General features: G+C 41.3%; 1 pseudogene; it reads right to left on the bottom strand.

Annotated features, from left to right (window-relative positions):
- Positions 1–7,465: 7,465 nt before the first annotated feature.
- Positions 7,466–8,864, bottom strand: LOC100415194 (WD repeat-containing protein 1 pseudogene; annotated as a pseudogene).
- Positions 8,865–14,858: the final 5,994 nt, after the last annotated feature.

The following is a 14,858-nucleotide window of genomic DNA, read 5'->3' as shown; positions in this document are numbered from 1 at the left end:
ACAGTGGGTGCACCCCACAGAGGGTGAGCAGAAGCAGGGTGGTGTGTGTTGCCTCACCCAGAAAGTACAGAGTCTGGGGAACTCCCTCCCCTAGCCAAGGGAAACCCTGAGGGACTGTGCCATGAGGATCTGTACTATCTGGCCCAGACACTATGCTTTCCCATGGTTTTTTTACAACCCAGGAGATTCCCTCATGTGCCTGCACCACCAGGGACGTGGGTTTCAAGCAGAAAACTGGGTGGCTATTTGGGCAGACACCAAGCTAGCTGCAGGAGTTTTTTTTCATACCCCAGTGGCACCTGGAACCCCAGCAAGACAGAACTGTTTAGTTCCCTGGAAAGGGGACTGAAGTCAGGGAGCCAAGTAGTCTTACTCAGTGGGTTCCACTCCCACAGAACCCAGCAAGCTAAAAACCACAGGCTTGAAATTCCTGCTGCTAGCACAGCAGTCTGAAGTTAACCTGGGATGATTGCACTTGGTACGGCAAGGGGCATCTGCCATTACTGAGGTTTGAGTAGGCAGTTTCCCCCACAGTGTTAACTCTGACTGTGTGGAACTCACCGCAGTGCAGCAAAGCTCTTGGGTCAGACTGCCTCTCTAGATTCCTCCTCTCTGGGCAGGGCATTTCTGAAAGAAAGGCAGCAGTCCTAGTCAAGGGCTTATAGATAAAACTCTCATCTCCCTGGGACAGAGCACCTGGGGGAAGGTGTGGCTGTGGGCACAGCTTCAGCAGACTTAAACATTCCTGCCTGCTGGCTCTGAAGAGAGGAGCAGATCTCCCAGCACACCACTAGAGCTCTGCTAAGTAACAGACTGCCCCCATCAAGTTGGTCCCTGACCCCCATACCTCCTGACTGGGAGACACCTCCCAGCAGAAGTTGACAGACACCTTATACAGGAGAGCTCCAACTGGCATCAGGTGTCCTTCCAGAGGAAAGAAGAGACAGCAGTCTTTGCTGTTCTGCAGCCTCTGCTTGTGATACCCAGGCAAACAAGGTCTGAAGTGGACCTCCATAAAACTCAAGCAGACTGAAGAAGAGGGTCCTGACATTTAGAAGGAAAACTAACAAACAGAAAGCAATAACATCAACATCAACAAAAAGGACACCCACAGAAAAGCCCCATCCAATGGCCATCAGCATCAAAGATCAAAGGTAGATAAATCCACAAAGATGAGAAAAAAAACAGTGAAAAATGCTGAAAATTCTAAAAGCCAGAATGCCTCTTCTCCTCCAAATGATTGCAACTCCTCTCCAGCAAGGAAACAAAACTGGATGGAGAATGAGTTTGACAAATGGACAGAAGTAGGCCTCAAAAGATGAGTAATAACAAACTCCTCTGAGCTAAAGGAGCATGTTCTGACCCAATGCAAAGAATCTAAGGACCCTGATAAAATGTTACAGGAACTTCTAACTACAGTAACTAGTTTAAAGAAGAATATAAATGACCTAATGGCGCTGACAAACACAGCATGAGAACTTTGTGAGGCATACACTAGTATCAATAGCTAAATCAATCAAGCAGAAGAAAGAATATCAGAAATTGAAGATCAAAATAATGAAATAAAGTATGAAGACAAGATTAGAGAAAAACGAAAACTAAATTCCAAATAATGATAGAAAGGACAAGAAACTTGACTATACCCATAATGTTAAATTGGAAGTTATATCAGTGCAAAATCATGGTTTTCAACTTGTAAGTAAAAAATAAATAAAGGCAGGGTCGGGGAGAGAGAAAGAAATATTCCCTAACACTATCCACTAACTGGGACAGGAAGCAGTGTCACCCCAAAATAAATAGGCATACGTAACACTCAGATAATATTATTCTCCATTACAAGAACCAGGACTTCTTGGAGAAATGGCTGATTCCAAACTGGAACAAAGTAAATACGAAGATGACCCTAGAATGTATTGTGCCAGAAAGCAAGAATACACTCAAACAACAATAGGTTATGTTAAAACAATACATATCCTATCTAGAGGGTCTATACTGACCAACTGGCTGCATTTTGACCATCAACATAAATAATTATAGAGACAAATTACAGCTCATTGAATAAAATAGGCAACATAAGTCCATACTAATGTAAACAAATAAAGAAATAAATTAAAAGTTTGATGAGAAATCAATGGTTTACATATTTCAAAGTACCTCCCATAAAATACTTATCGAATACAACAGGAAAAAAAAAACTTCACAGTGGAGAATACTGCCAGATACCATGTAAGTCAAGCAATCAATGTTTACATCATTAGTAATGGGACAAATTTCATGCAAGTATCACCTGGTAGGACACAGTAAGCACACAGACCACTCTTGTGGTGTTACTGCCTAAGATGCATTACCTGGATCTAATTGTGAAGAAACATCAGACAAATCTAAATGTAAAGGCATTCTACAAAGAGACTAGCCTGTAATCTTTAAAAGTACAAAGCATGGGAAAGTCAAGGAAAAACTAAGAAACTCTTCTAGACTGAAAAGACATGATAATCAAATGCAGCACATGATTGTGAACTGGAGCTTTTTGTTATGAAGGACATTATTGGGACAATTTAGAAAACTTAAATGAAGTCTTTAGATTGAATTGTAGTAATACATCAATGTTATTTTCATGAATTAGATGGCTGTATTGTGGTTATGTAGGAGAATGTGCTTGTTTATTACAAATACACAATATATAATACTTCTTCTTTCCCTGGATCCCTGTCAGCAATAGGTGTTATGACTTCAATTATTTTCCAGTCACTGTTACTTTCATTTGCATCTCTTGATTGCTAGTTGGTTCAACCATCTTTCATATGATCACTGTCATTTGGGAAATAAATTTAAATACACAAATACATATACGATACAATTTCTGGAAGTGCAGTCCTGCTTGAGGTGTTTTCTATTCACAGAATATAGATTTTTTTCCAAAATTTTCTTGCTGAACTTTCATTACGGTTTGTTTTCTTTATTTACACTATTAAACAATCTTGAAATTATATTTATATATGGTACAAGGGTGAAATTTTATTTTCTTATAGACTGTCTTCTAGATTTAGTGTTTATTAAATAACCCTACCTTCTCCAAACATGTTGTTTTGTTTTGTGGGGGTTTTTTTGAGAAAAAATCTCACTCTATCCCCCAGTCTGGAGTGCAGTGGCACAATCATGGCTCACTGTAGTCTCAGTATCCCTAGTAGCTGGGACTACAGGCATGCACCACCACACCCAGATAATTTTTTTTATTTCTTGTAGAGACAGGGTTTTGCCATGTTGCCCAGGTTTGTCTCAAACTCCTGGGCTCAAGCAATCCATCTGCCTCAGCCTCCCAAAGTGCTGAGATTACAGCATGAGCCATCATGCCCCAACCCAACATATTGAAGTACCAGTTTCTAGCCTCTTGAACTCTGCTGCATGCTAAGACATATTTCCGTATTTTCTATTTTGATCTATTTGTCTATTTATCTATTCCTAGGCCATTGCCATATCGAATTGATTTGAATGGCTTTATCTAATAATATGTTCTAATATCTGACAAGAAAGTCCCTCCTTTGCTAGTCTATGCATTCGGATTTTTCTTGGCTATTATTAGGCATCTATTCTCACTAAAAACTTTAAGATAATTTTACCCAGTCCCAAAGAGACTTTTTAAATGTCTTCCTATTGGTATTCTAATCTCAATTTCATCAAGTTTATGTTAATTCAGGGGAAACTGACGCTACTTATACTGTCTTCTCACTTAAATACATTATCTTACTTTGTTCAAGTCTTGTTTTATGTCATATAAGGTCTAAAAGAAAAGCAGTTTCTGTGCTTTTCTTTTAAAACTTACTTCTAAGTACTTTATAGTTTCTGTCATTTATATAAATGCTATTTTTCCATTTATTTTACTCAGTACTTGTTATTAAAATAATGACTAATTCTTGTACATGAGTCTTGTATTAGTCACCTAACCAACGTTTCTCATTAATTATTGTGTGCTTTTATTTACTTGTGTCTTTGGTTTTCTAAGCATAAAATTGCATCATCAGCAAAAAGTGATTGTTGGCCAGGCACGGTGGCTCACGCATATAATTCCAGCACTTTGGGAGGCCGAGGCGGGTAGATCACAAGGTCAAGAGATCGAGACCATCCTGGTCAACATGGTGAAACCCCATCTCTACTAAAAATACAAAAATTATCTGGGCATGGTAGCATGCACCTGTAGTCCCAGCTACTCAGGAGGCTGCAGAAGGAGAATTGCTTGAACCCAGGAGGCGGAGGTTGCAGTGAGCTGAGATCACGCCATTGCACTCCAGCCTGGGTAACAAGAGGGAAACTCCATCTCAAAAAAAAAAATTGATTGTTTTCTCTCTTCTTTTCCAATATTTATATCAATTATTTTATTTTACTGTCTCATTACATCCCTAGGACCTCCCAATTAGTGGTAAATAACAGTGGTGATAATAAACATACCTGATGGGTTTTCTATTTTAATAGAAATCATTTTTATGATTTGATTTTAGGATAATATTCACTATCAGATCTTGACACCTAGCCTATATGTTATTTAATTGTCTAATGGAACTGGAAATAACGAGCCACTCGTAATTAGTGTGTAAACACAGATATAAGACTTCATGAGTGAGTCAATCATCAGATTAAACTGCATGCATGCCTTGTTCAGTCTGAACAAGGCACAGTTTTCTGCTGTCAGACAAATAACTGAGGTCATAATATCTCATATCACAAGAATCAGGAAAATTTCATGAGCATTTTGTAACATAAAGAAGTTTGGTGGTTAACTTTCAAAAGGAGAACTTGTTTGACTAACTAGTACTCTGAAAATGTATGTGATTATTTGTCTAGCTATTTGCAGTCAGATGATTAGCAAGTTCAGAATATTCTATTTTATCATAAAGGTAAATGTTTTAGTCCATTCAAGCTGCTATAACAAAATACCATAAACCAGGTGACTTACAAACAACAAAAGTTTGTGTAAAATAAATTATTGTAAATATATATAGGAAAGGCGGGAAAGTCCAAGATCAAGGCCCTGGTAGAGTCTGTGTCCGGTGAAGGCAAGCTTCTGGGTTCACAGACAACATTCTTTGTTGCGTCCTCACATGGTGGAAAGGATGAGGAATCTCGGGAGCTTCTTTTATAAGGGCACTTAGCTCATTCATGAAGTCTCCACCATCACGACCTAATTGTCTCCCAAAGGCCCCTCTTCTAATACATCACCTTGGGGATGAATATTTTAACATGAATATGGGGGTAGGAGACATAAACAGTCCATTGCAGTAAGAATTTTTAAAATAATAGGACAAATAATGGTTGTAAGCCAAAATGAACTACCACAAAGAATTTTTCTTTTCCTATCTTAATTATAGTTTAATTGGGAATGGATGTTAACTTTATCAAATGTTCTTCCTTATTTATTGAAATAACATATGATTTGCTAACATAATAAAGTATGTTGCTAGATTTCCTGCTATTTATCTAGGCTTACATTTTTTTTTCTTTTTTTTTTTTTTTTTTAGATGGAGTCTCATTCTGTTGCCCAGACTCGAGTGCAGTGGCAGGATCTCAGCTCATTGCAACCTCTGCCTTCCGGGTTCAAGCAATTCTCCTGCTTCAACCTCCCAAGTAGCTGAGATTACAGGCACCTGCCACCTCGCCCAGCTAATTGTTGTATTTTTAGTAGATAAGGGGTTTCACCATCTTGGTCAGGCTGATCTTGAACTCCTGATCTCATGATCCACCTGCCTCAGTCTCCCAAAGTGCTGAGATTACAGGCTTGAGCCACAGTACCCAACCTATGCTTACATTTCTAAAAATGTATTATTCTTAGATTTATTGCCAGATTAATTTTGCTAATACTTGATAATTTTTGCATCTATATTCATAAGTGAATATTCATATATTTTTCCTTATCTTTTATTGCATCTATATTGATAAGTGAATATTCATATACTTTTTCAGTATTAAAGTTATGATGACTTTATAAAATCATTTAGAGAGAGATCTATCTTTTTACATGGTTTGGAATCATTTGAAAAACAATGGAATTATTCATTTTTAAAGATTATTGTTGTGAACCCATCTATTCCTGGTTTTTTTTAATGGATCTTTAATTACCTTTTCATTCTTGTCATTAGTAGTTTTCCATTTCTACTTTGTTCATTTTTAATTACTTATATTTTTCTTTGAAATAAAACATTCCCTCTAGTTTTTCAAATTGGCTATAAAGAAATTGCATGTAATACCTCTGAGAACTCTTAATTTCCCCAATACCTATTTCTTTCTCCTTTTTCCTAATCTTTATATACTTTTTCACCTTTTCTCCTTAGACTCAATAAGTGGCTTATTGGTCATTTTAAGAAGAACAGCCCCGCATAATGGCTCACACCTGGGATCCCAATGCTTTAGGAGGCTAAGGTGAGAGAACAACTTGAGGCTAGGAGTTTGAGACTAGCCTGAGCAACATAGCAAGACCCTATCTCTAAAACAATTTTTTAATTTAAAAAAGCAGCTTTTAAATTATAAACTGTAATCCCACTCATTATAGATTTTATCTTTAATTTTTTTCCTATAAGTAGTTGTTTTTCTAATTTCTTAATATGAATATTAAGTTCTTTTTTGTAAACTTTTTCTTTTTAGAGAGAGAAAAGATATTTAATTATTTCTCAGGCTAATCTCTTAAATTGCTCGGTGTTTTCACAGTGCAAGGGGAGGGATTTTTTTCAGCCAACATATACCAGTGGTTCTGATACATGCAAAAACACCCCCAATCATGGTGCTTTATACTTACTTTTAATTTCTGCACTGAAAAAGTAAAGGAAGGTTAAAACGATGGCAGATTAGTTTACAGTGACTTTGTCTTTGCCCTTAAATTAACCTTTGCTCCTGGGAGCAGAAGAGGGAGAGAAAGACAGGAGAACATCAAAGCATAATGGTGAAACCACGACCAGTTCTGGCTAACAAGGGTTCTAAAAACTGGGACACGGTGCTGACAGCACACTAGTTTGTAAACACTGACAGGCAACCGTTAAGATAAAAAATAATAATAATAATTCCATTCTTAAAATCAAGCACAAAATCTGACAATAAAACATACCCAAGGGTTTGTGTGTCCCCATCTGATCTGGAAGGCAGCCACACGGTGTGAGTCACATGCTAGGAAGAGACAGACATCTCAACAGAGAAGTACTCCCTCTCCTCACTAGTACAGAAATGTTCTGCAGGTAGGAACATGAGAGCCCCGGCTCATTCACCTGTACAACGCTCGCTGACAGTGAGAGCCACGGCGGGGCCTGGGTCCTGTGTGCTTTGGAGGCTAGTGCCTCTTGAATGTTCCGCATTCTCAAGGTTTGTTTGGGCTTTGGGTTTAGTAACGCTCCACACATTGTTTAAGTGCTCGCTTTATTTCTCATGTGCAATCCGTTTCGGTCTAAAACTTTCAGAAGAACGTGTACAGACACCCTGCAGAGACAAGGATCATGACGGGGCCCTCCTGCCTCTTGCGGTGGGGCGGGGGCAAAGAGGCGCCTCACAGAAATAGAGAAATGACATGTTCCGCTGCAGTTCAACTCTCGTCCCTGATTCGGTCCGTCCAGAGGCGGGGGTGGGGCTCCTCAGTAGGTGATTGTCCCCTCCTTAACAGAGGCGTCGTGGGAGGTCGTGTCCAGCGTGCGCTTGTCCAGCCAGGCCAGGCCAGGCTGCTGACATGGTGCAGCCGATGTGCGCCTTCGATCTTGACCCTGGTTTCCGGGTCACTCAGGGTCCAGACGTACACCATCCTGTCCATGCCACTGGAGCCAAAGGGGACCAGGCCAGGCAGACGATTTTTGCATGGTGTCCATCAAAAACACTGTTCTCGAGTAGCCGCCGGCAACGGTGAACACCGTGACCAGCTTGCTGGCGTCGCACACCGCGAGGAAGGAGCCGTCGTGGAAGGAGGCCACCTCGGTCACCGGACCCCTGGCCTCTCGGAGCTAGCCCTCGTCCTTCAGCCTGGTGACCAAGATGGAGTACGGGCGGACGCTGCGTGCGCGCCCCCACCGCCGGAGTGCGCGGCCACAGCTCCGGGCTGGTAGCCAGGGTTGTGAATGCTGAAGCACTTCCTCTGATTCTCCAGCAGGACGCTCTGCCGGATGCACCTGACCACGGCGTATCCCCCGGGGCGACGGCTGCGCACTTTGGCTGAACGTCCAGTTTCCCCACTCCTTGTCTGCTGTAGTCCCGCGGCGTGAGGCTGGTGTACCGCAAAGCGTCGTCTATGCTGCAGCTGATGAGCCGCCCCGACTCCGCCATGGTCCATCTGGACACCTGGTTCGCGTGGCCCTTCCCAGCGAAAGAGTCCTTCTCCCTGTCTCCAAATCCCAGGAATTAATGAATCCGTCGTGGCTCCGGTAGCAAATGTAGGACTTGCCCCTGTTTTTATGCACCGTCAGACACTGGATCGATTTACTGTGGCCCTTGATGACGCGCAGGGGCTTGCTGGGGTTGTTTCTGTCCAAATAGTTGATGTACCCGAACGGTGAGATGCTGAGCAGGTGGTCCTTCTTCCACAGGCAGCCCAGCTGCTTGTCCAGAACCGTGGAGCCCACGGGAAATGTGCTGATCACCAAGTTCACGCTGGCATCCCAAATCTTGAAAGTTTTGTCCCCAGAAGCAGAAAGCCATGGGTGCTGTCCGGACTCCAAGCTAATGACGTAAATCCCGCTGTCATGGGCCTTGCTTCCGCCCAGCATTCACACCTTCTCCCCAGTCTTCCCGCCATACATGTATATCTGGCTGTCAGCACGGGCTGTGGCAAATCTGTTCCCAGAAAGAAAGAATTGCACACAGTTGACTAAGTGGCTGTGGTCGCCAATTGTGAACCTGAATTTGAATGGGGGGGGGGGGCCTCAAAGAATGCCTTTCTTAAATAATGAACATATTTATAAATGTATCTTTGGGCACATATTTTGCAGCGTCCGTTGATTTTAGTATAAGGTACTCTCTTTTTAAAAATTTTTGTTTAAAAACAAGGTCTTGACATATTGCCAAAGCTTGACTCAACTCCTGGATTCAAGCAATTCTGCCTCAGCTTTGAAGTAGCTGGAACTACAGGCATAGGCCACGGTACTTGACTTAAAGTACTCTTTTTTTTTTTTATGGCTTCCTAGAAAGTTTGAATCTTTCCGTTTAACTTCTTTTATCTAGAGATTATCTCTGCATGTAGTGCTTATTATAATCCTGGTTAGAAAAAATTTAGGTCACCATTCTATTTCTATTTTTACTGAAATATAATCCTAGAATGTGATCCGTAAAATCGCTATCCTTTAAAACTTAAGGTTTTCTTTGAGATCAAGTGCATTATCAATTTTTATAAATTATGCCACTGCAAATGGAAAAATGAATATTCTCCATTCAGAGACTATAAACTTCTATAAATACCAACGACATTAAATGTACTGAAAGTATCGTTCAGCTCCTCTGTGTTCTTGCTTCATTTGCTTACTAAATCTGTCCAATTTAAAGAGATGACTGAAGTCTTTCTATATCATTATGTTCTCCTTGGTGGAAGGGGAGGTGTCTCTACAATTTTAGAGAGAGGGATTGGTGAAAATTAAACCGAGACGAGAGAACCTGGAAGATCAAGTCATGCAGCCTACTGCAAAGAAGAGCATGAGTGCCAAAGGAACAGCAAATGCCAACACTGCCAAGCATGTTCTAGAAGCCATGAAGAGGCCAATGTGGCTGGCAGAAATAAAAAGGGAGAAAGTAGGGAGCCAGGCAATGGGGCCAGATCATATACGGCCTTGTAAGGAAGGAGGGAGGGAGAGAGAGGAGATGGGGTGAAGGAAGTTTGGCCAACATTTGGGGGAAATAAGTATGATAAAAACAGAAGAATATTGGCAATTTTCTCCTCTGTCCACATATCAAATAACTCTCAAAGAGCCTGATGGCTTCACTTGACATCTCAGAAAACATTTACAGTAGCACACTTAGCAAAGCCTCCTATTACCCAAATTTCATTTCTTCCACTTCATGGTGTGCTTAACAGCAGTGTGAGCACAAAATCCTGTGTAAGGATGAATTAATAAATAAATAGAGTGAAATAAAATGAGAATCAGCCTCAGAAACTCAGCAGCTTCTCTCTTAGTTGTAAATACTGCTCTTCTTCATTAGTCTGTGTTCCTGCATGGCATTACGTTGCTGCTCCAGACTAGTCAGGGGAATGGGTAAGACACAGTGAGTTTCTGTCTACCACTTCCGAGCCACGTGACTGTCTGCTACAACCCCAGTTAGAGTCACTCTAATCTTGTCCCTGGACTGCAACAGCATCTTAACTGGTTCTCTTGATTTCTTCTTGTTATTTTGTTTGTTGTCTTTGTTTTGTTTGAGTTAGAGTCTCACTCTGTCGCCCAGGTTGGAGTGCAATGGTGAGATCTCGGCTCACTGCAACCTCCACCTCCAGGGTTCAAGTGATTCTCCTGCCTCAGTTTCCTGAGTAGCTGGGATTACAGATGCCCACCACTACCCCTGGCTAATTTTTGTATTTTAAGTAGAAACAGCATTTCACTATGTTGGCCAGGCTAGTCTGGAACTCTTGACCTCAAGTGATCCACCAGCCTCGGCTTCCCAAAATGCTGGGATTACAGACGTGAGCCACCATGCCTGGCCTGATTCTTCTGTTTTTTGCCTCACTATAGGCTATTCTCCGGGTGTGAAATTAGAAATATATATTTTGGTCTCCACCCCCAGTTCCTGATGTAGAGCTCCTAAAACTATGGTAGATGGGGTGCCACAAGAATATTTTGTTCTAGCATTTGGTGTTTGACCACAGTTATTGACACAGAACTTCTAAGGCCTTTGTAACTTCCTGAGTGATAAGAGACATAGAGTTCCTAAATCACTTGAAATTTTCTGCTCAATAGCAGCATTTTTTGTACTAACGAAGTGACTCTTCATGGACTCCTGGATAGCTTCAGGCTGGGGCTGGTTTTCCAAGGGAACCAATCATGTGATAAGAGAGTTGAAACCTCCATCTCCTATCCCCCACACACCCCACCCTAGAAGGAAAGAGAGGCTGAAGGTTGAGTCGATCATCAATCGCCAGTGAAATTAGTCATGCCTAGGTAACGAAGCCTCCGTAAAAACAACAAAGGAGAGCTCAGAGAGCTTCCAGGTTGCTGAACATGTGGCGGTACATGCAAGGTAGCGGACGTCCCAGACGGACGTGGACGCTCCACACCATTCCTCACCCTATGCACCTCTTCAGCTGATCGTTCATCTGTAGTCTTTATAATATTCTTTGTGATAAACGGGTAAATGTGTTTCCTGTGTTCCGTGAGCCATCCTAGCAAATTAATCAAACCCAAAAAGGGGGTCTTGAGAACTTAAATTTATAGCCAGTCAGTCAGAATTATAAATGACAATCTACTACTTGCCGCTTGGCATGTTGGGGGCAGTCTTGTGGGACTGACTTATGGGATGTGACTGTAACTCCAGGTAGCATCAAAATTGAATTGGAAGACACCCAGCCAGTGTCTGCTGGAGGATTTTGGTGACCAGAGAAGAATAGGGTTGTGTCAACTGTGTAAGAAAACCTGTTGTGGCAACTACCAAAATAATTTTTAAAGGTAAAATCAGATGAACTGTGTTTCTGAGAACTGTCCAGAGCTTCCCAATGACCAGTATATACATCTACACCTCTTGACACAGCATTCCAAGATCTACATGAATGGAACACCTTTTAAACTCTTCAGCACACCTTGTTCTACTTGCACCCAGCACCATGCTCCAACTACTCTGGCCTCTTTCTTTCTCCCTAAAGAAGCCACATTGGTTTCCATCTCGGGTGCTCTTTGCGCTTGGCATGCTCTAAGCTTCCCAGCCTACCCCATCCCCCAAGACAGCATGCTTCTCTCCTTTCCATTTTCAGTTCTCACCTCAGAAATGCCTGAAAAACTGACCTAGCTAAAGCAAATGTCCCCAAGCCGGCCTTTTCCTTCACAATACTCTACCTTCTTTATGGCACTTATCACTGCCTCATTTATGTGTTTATTATCTATCTCCTCCCACTAAAATATAAGTCCCTTATTTAAGATAGGGACCTCATCTGACCTAATCGCTGCTATATCCTCATGCCTTGAACAGTGCTTGTCCATAGTAAATGTTCAATAAATAGATGTGATGCATTAATTACCATTACTTTCTGGATACGATCCAAACTTCTTATCACAGAAATCAAGTACTACATCATCTGGTGTTGACTTATGTCTTCAGGCTCATCTTCTGTTTCTCCATTTCACTCCACGAAGCAACTAGAAGCCACTGTGAAGTATTTCTGGTCTGATAAGTCTGAAAAGAGTAACTCTAAGCATATGAATAGTTTCTATAAGTCTTTACCACAATCCAAATACTGAGAGGGAGGGAGGAAGGTAGAGAGAGAGGGAGGGAGGGAGGGAGGAAAGGAGGGAGGGAGGGAAGAAGGAAGGTGGGGAAGAAGGGAGGGAGGAAAAAAGGGAAAAAGGAAGAGAAACAGACTTGCATGTGTCGAGGCATGAGTTAGGGTGGGTAAAGGGTAAAAAGCTTCAAAATAAGCTTGCTTCTCATAGAGGGGGATTTGAATAAAGGGAAGAATTAGAATAAAGGATGGGGGGTTTCTAAATGGAAAATTACAAAGATAGAATATTTTATAAGTGTTTTAAGTTAATATGGTTTGGCTCTATGTCCCCATCCAAATCTCGTCTCTAATTGTAATCCCCACATGTTGAGGGAGAGAACTGGTGGGAGGTGATTGGATCTTGGGAGTGGATTCCCTCATACTGTTCTAGTGATAGTGAGGAAGTTCTCATGAGATCTGATGGTTTAAAAGTGTTTGGCAGTTCCCTCCTCTTTCTTACTCTTTCCTGCCACCATATAAGATGTGCCTTGCTTCCCCTTCACCTTCTGCCATGATTGTAAATTTCCTGAGGCCTCCCTAGCCACACAGAACTGTGAGTCAATTAAACCTCTTTTACTTATAAATTACGCAGTCTCAGGTAGTATCCTTATAGCAGTGTGAAAATTGACTACATAATTGTAAGCAAGAAAACTGTTTTAAGACATTGGTAATTTGTCATGTAATTTTTACTTACACATTTTAATTCTTTAACTAGAGAGAAATTACCTTCTTTCTTCCTTTCTTTCTTTTTGTGGAATCCCCAAAGCCTTGACTATTAGTGTTCCGCATGCAGTGAACAAATGCTTATGGAGCAAATAAATGAATGGATGAGAATTGAGGGTTTGTGGGGTAGAAAGGGATAAGAGATGGGTAGTTGACAGCAAGGAAAAGTTTATGCCTCCCTTGACAAAATCAAGAATGTCTCCATGGAGGTAGTCCAAGGATCCATCTCAAGGCCAGGGTCAGAACCGAGAATTGTGCTTCAGCAATGGAAAAAAAAACATAGTGGAAAATTATTTTTGACAAGAGCAGATGTGAACCTACAAGTGTACTCATCCATGTAGAGAAAAGGAAACCTACACCTGGCCCTCTAACCAGAGCTACTGTATGCTTTCAGGGCAGAGAGATAATTTTTAAACATTTGGATAGAAAACACTTAACAAAATGACCACTGAGAAGCATAGTATCTTTTCTATCCTCCCACTTCATTACAAACAGGAAAGTGGCTTCCAAGGTGAGCTGTAAGGGTAAAGTAAGACTGAACAGCAGCCAGAGGGAAAAGAGGGAATCTGATTATTTCAACATATTCTATGAAAATGCACTCCCAGAGCATTTGAAAAAAAAAAAAGTGTGCTAAGTGTCTGGGAACAGCAGGCTGATGAGGACAGGCTGCCCTGAGTTCCTGCTCTGCTTTCACATCTGAGCCACACTTTCCCCTGGGCATGTCAACAGAATTTATGTCCCTGCAGATGAGCAGCTAGTACAGATGTTTAAAAAGCAAAAGCATATCCTCAATTTAAAAGCAAGAAGAGAGAGAAGGTAAAGTTCTTTCTTTAAAAATAAGAAGGAAATTATTCCTGCCCATCTTTATTCCTTTATTTTTTTAATTTTACTTTAAGTTCTGGGATACAGGTGCAGAATGCGCAGGTTTGTTACATCGGTATACGTGTACCACTGTAGTTTGCTGCACCTATCAACCCATCAGCTAGGTTTTAAGCCGTGCATGCATTAGGTATTTGTCCTAATGCTCTCCGTCCCCTTGCCCACAACCCTCCAATAGGCCCCAGTGTGTGATGTTCCCCTCCCTGCGTCCATGTGTTCTCATTATTCAACTCCCACTTATGAGTGAGAACGTGTGGCATTTAGTTTTCTGTTCCTGTGTTAGTTTGCTGAGAATGATGCCTTCCAGCTTAATCCATGTCCCGGCAAAGGATGTGAACTCATCCTTTTTTATGTCTGCATAGTATTCCATGGTGTATATGTGCCACATTTTCTTTATCCAGTCTATCACGGATGGGCATTTGGGTTGGTTCCAAGTCTTTGCTCTTGTAAATAGTGCCACAATAAACATACATGTGCATGTGTCTTTATAATAGAATGATTTATAATACTTTGGGTATATACCCAGTAATGGAATTGCTGGGTCAAATGGTATTTCTATTTCTAGATCCTTGAGGAATCGCCACACTGTCTTCCACAATGGTTAAACTAATGTACACTCCCACCAATTGTGTAAAAGTGTTCCTATTTCTCCACATCCTCTCCAGCACTTGTTGTTTCCTGACTTTTTTTAATAATCACCATTCTGACTGGCATGAGATGGTATCTCAGTGTGGTTTTGACTTGCATTTCTCTAATGACCAGTGATGATGAGCTTTGTTTCATGTTTGTTGGCTGCATAAATAAATGTCTTCTTCTGAGAAGTGTCTGTTTATATCTTTGCCTACTTTTT

The sequence above is a fragment of the Callithrix jacchus genome, chromosome 3 (assembly GCF_049354715.1).
Source record: "Callithrix jacchus isolate 240 chromosome 3, calJac240_pri, whole genome shotgun sequence".
NCBI lineage: Eukaryota > Metazoa > Chordata > Mammalia > Primates > Cebidae > Callithrix > Callithrix jacchus.
The sequence above is the reverse complement of the archived record's forward strand: the minus strand, read 5'-3'. Positions and strand labels throughout refer to the sequence as shown.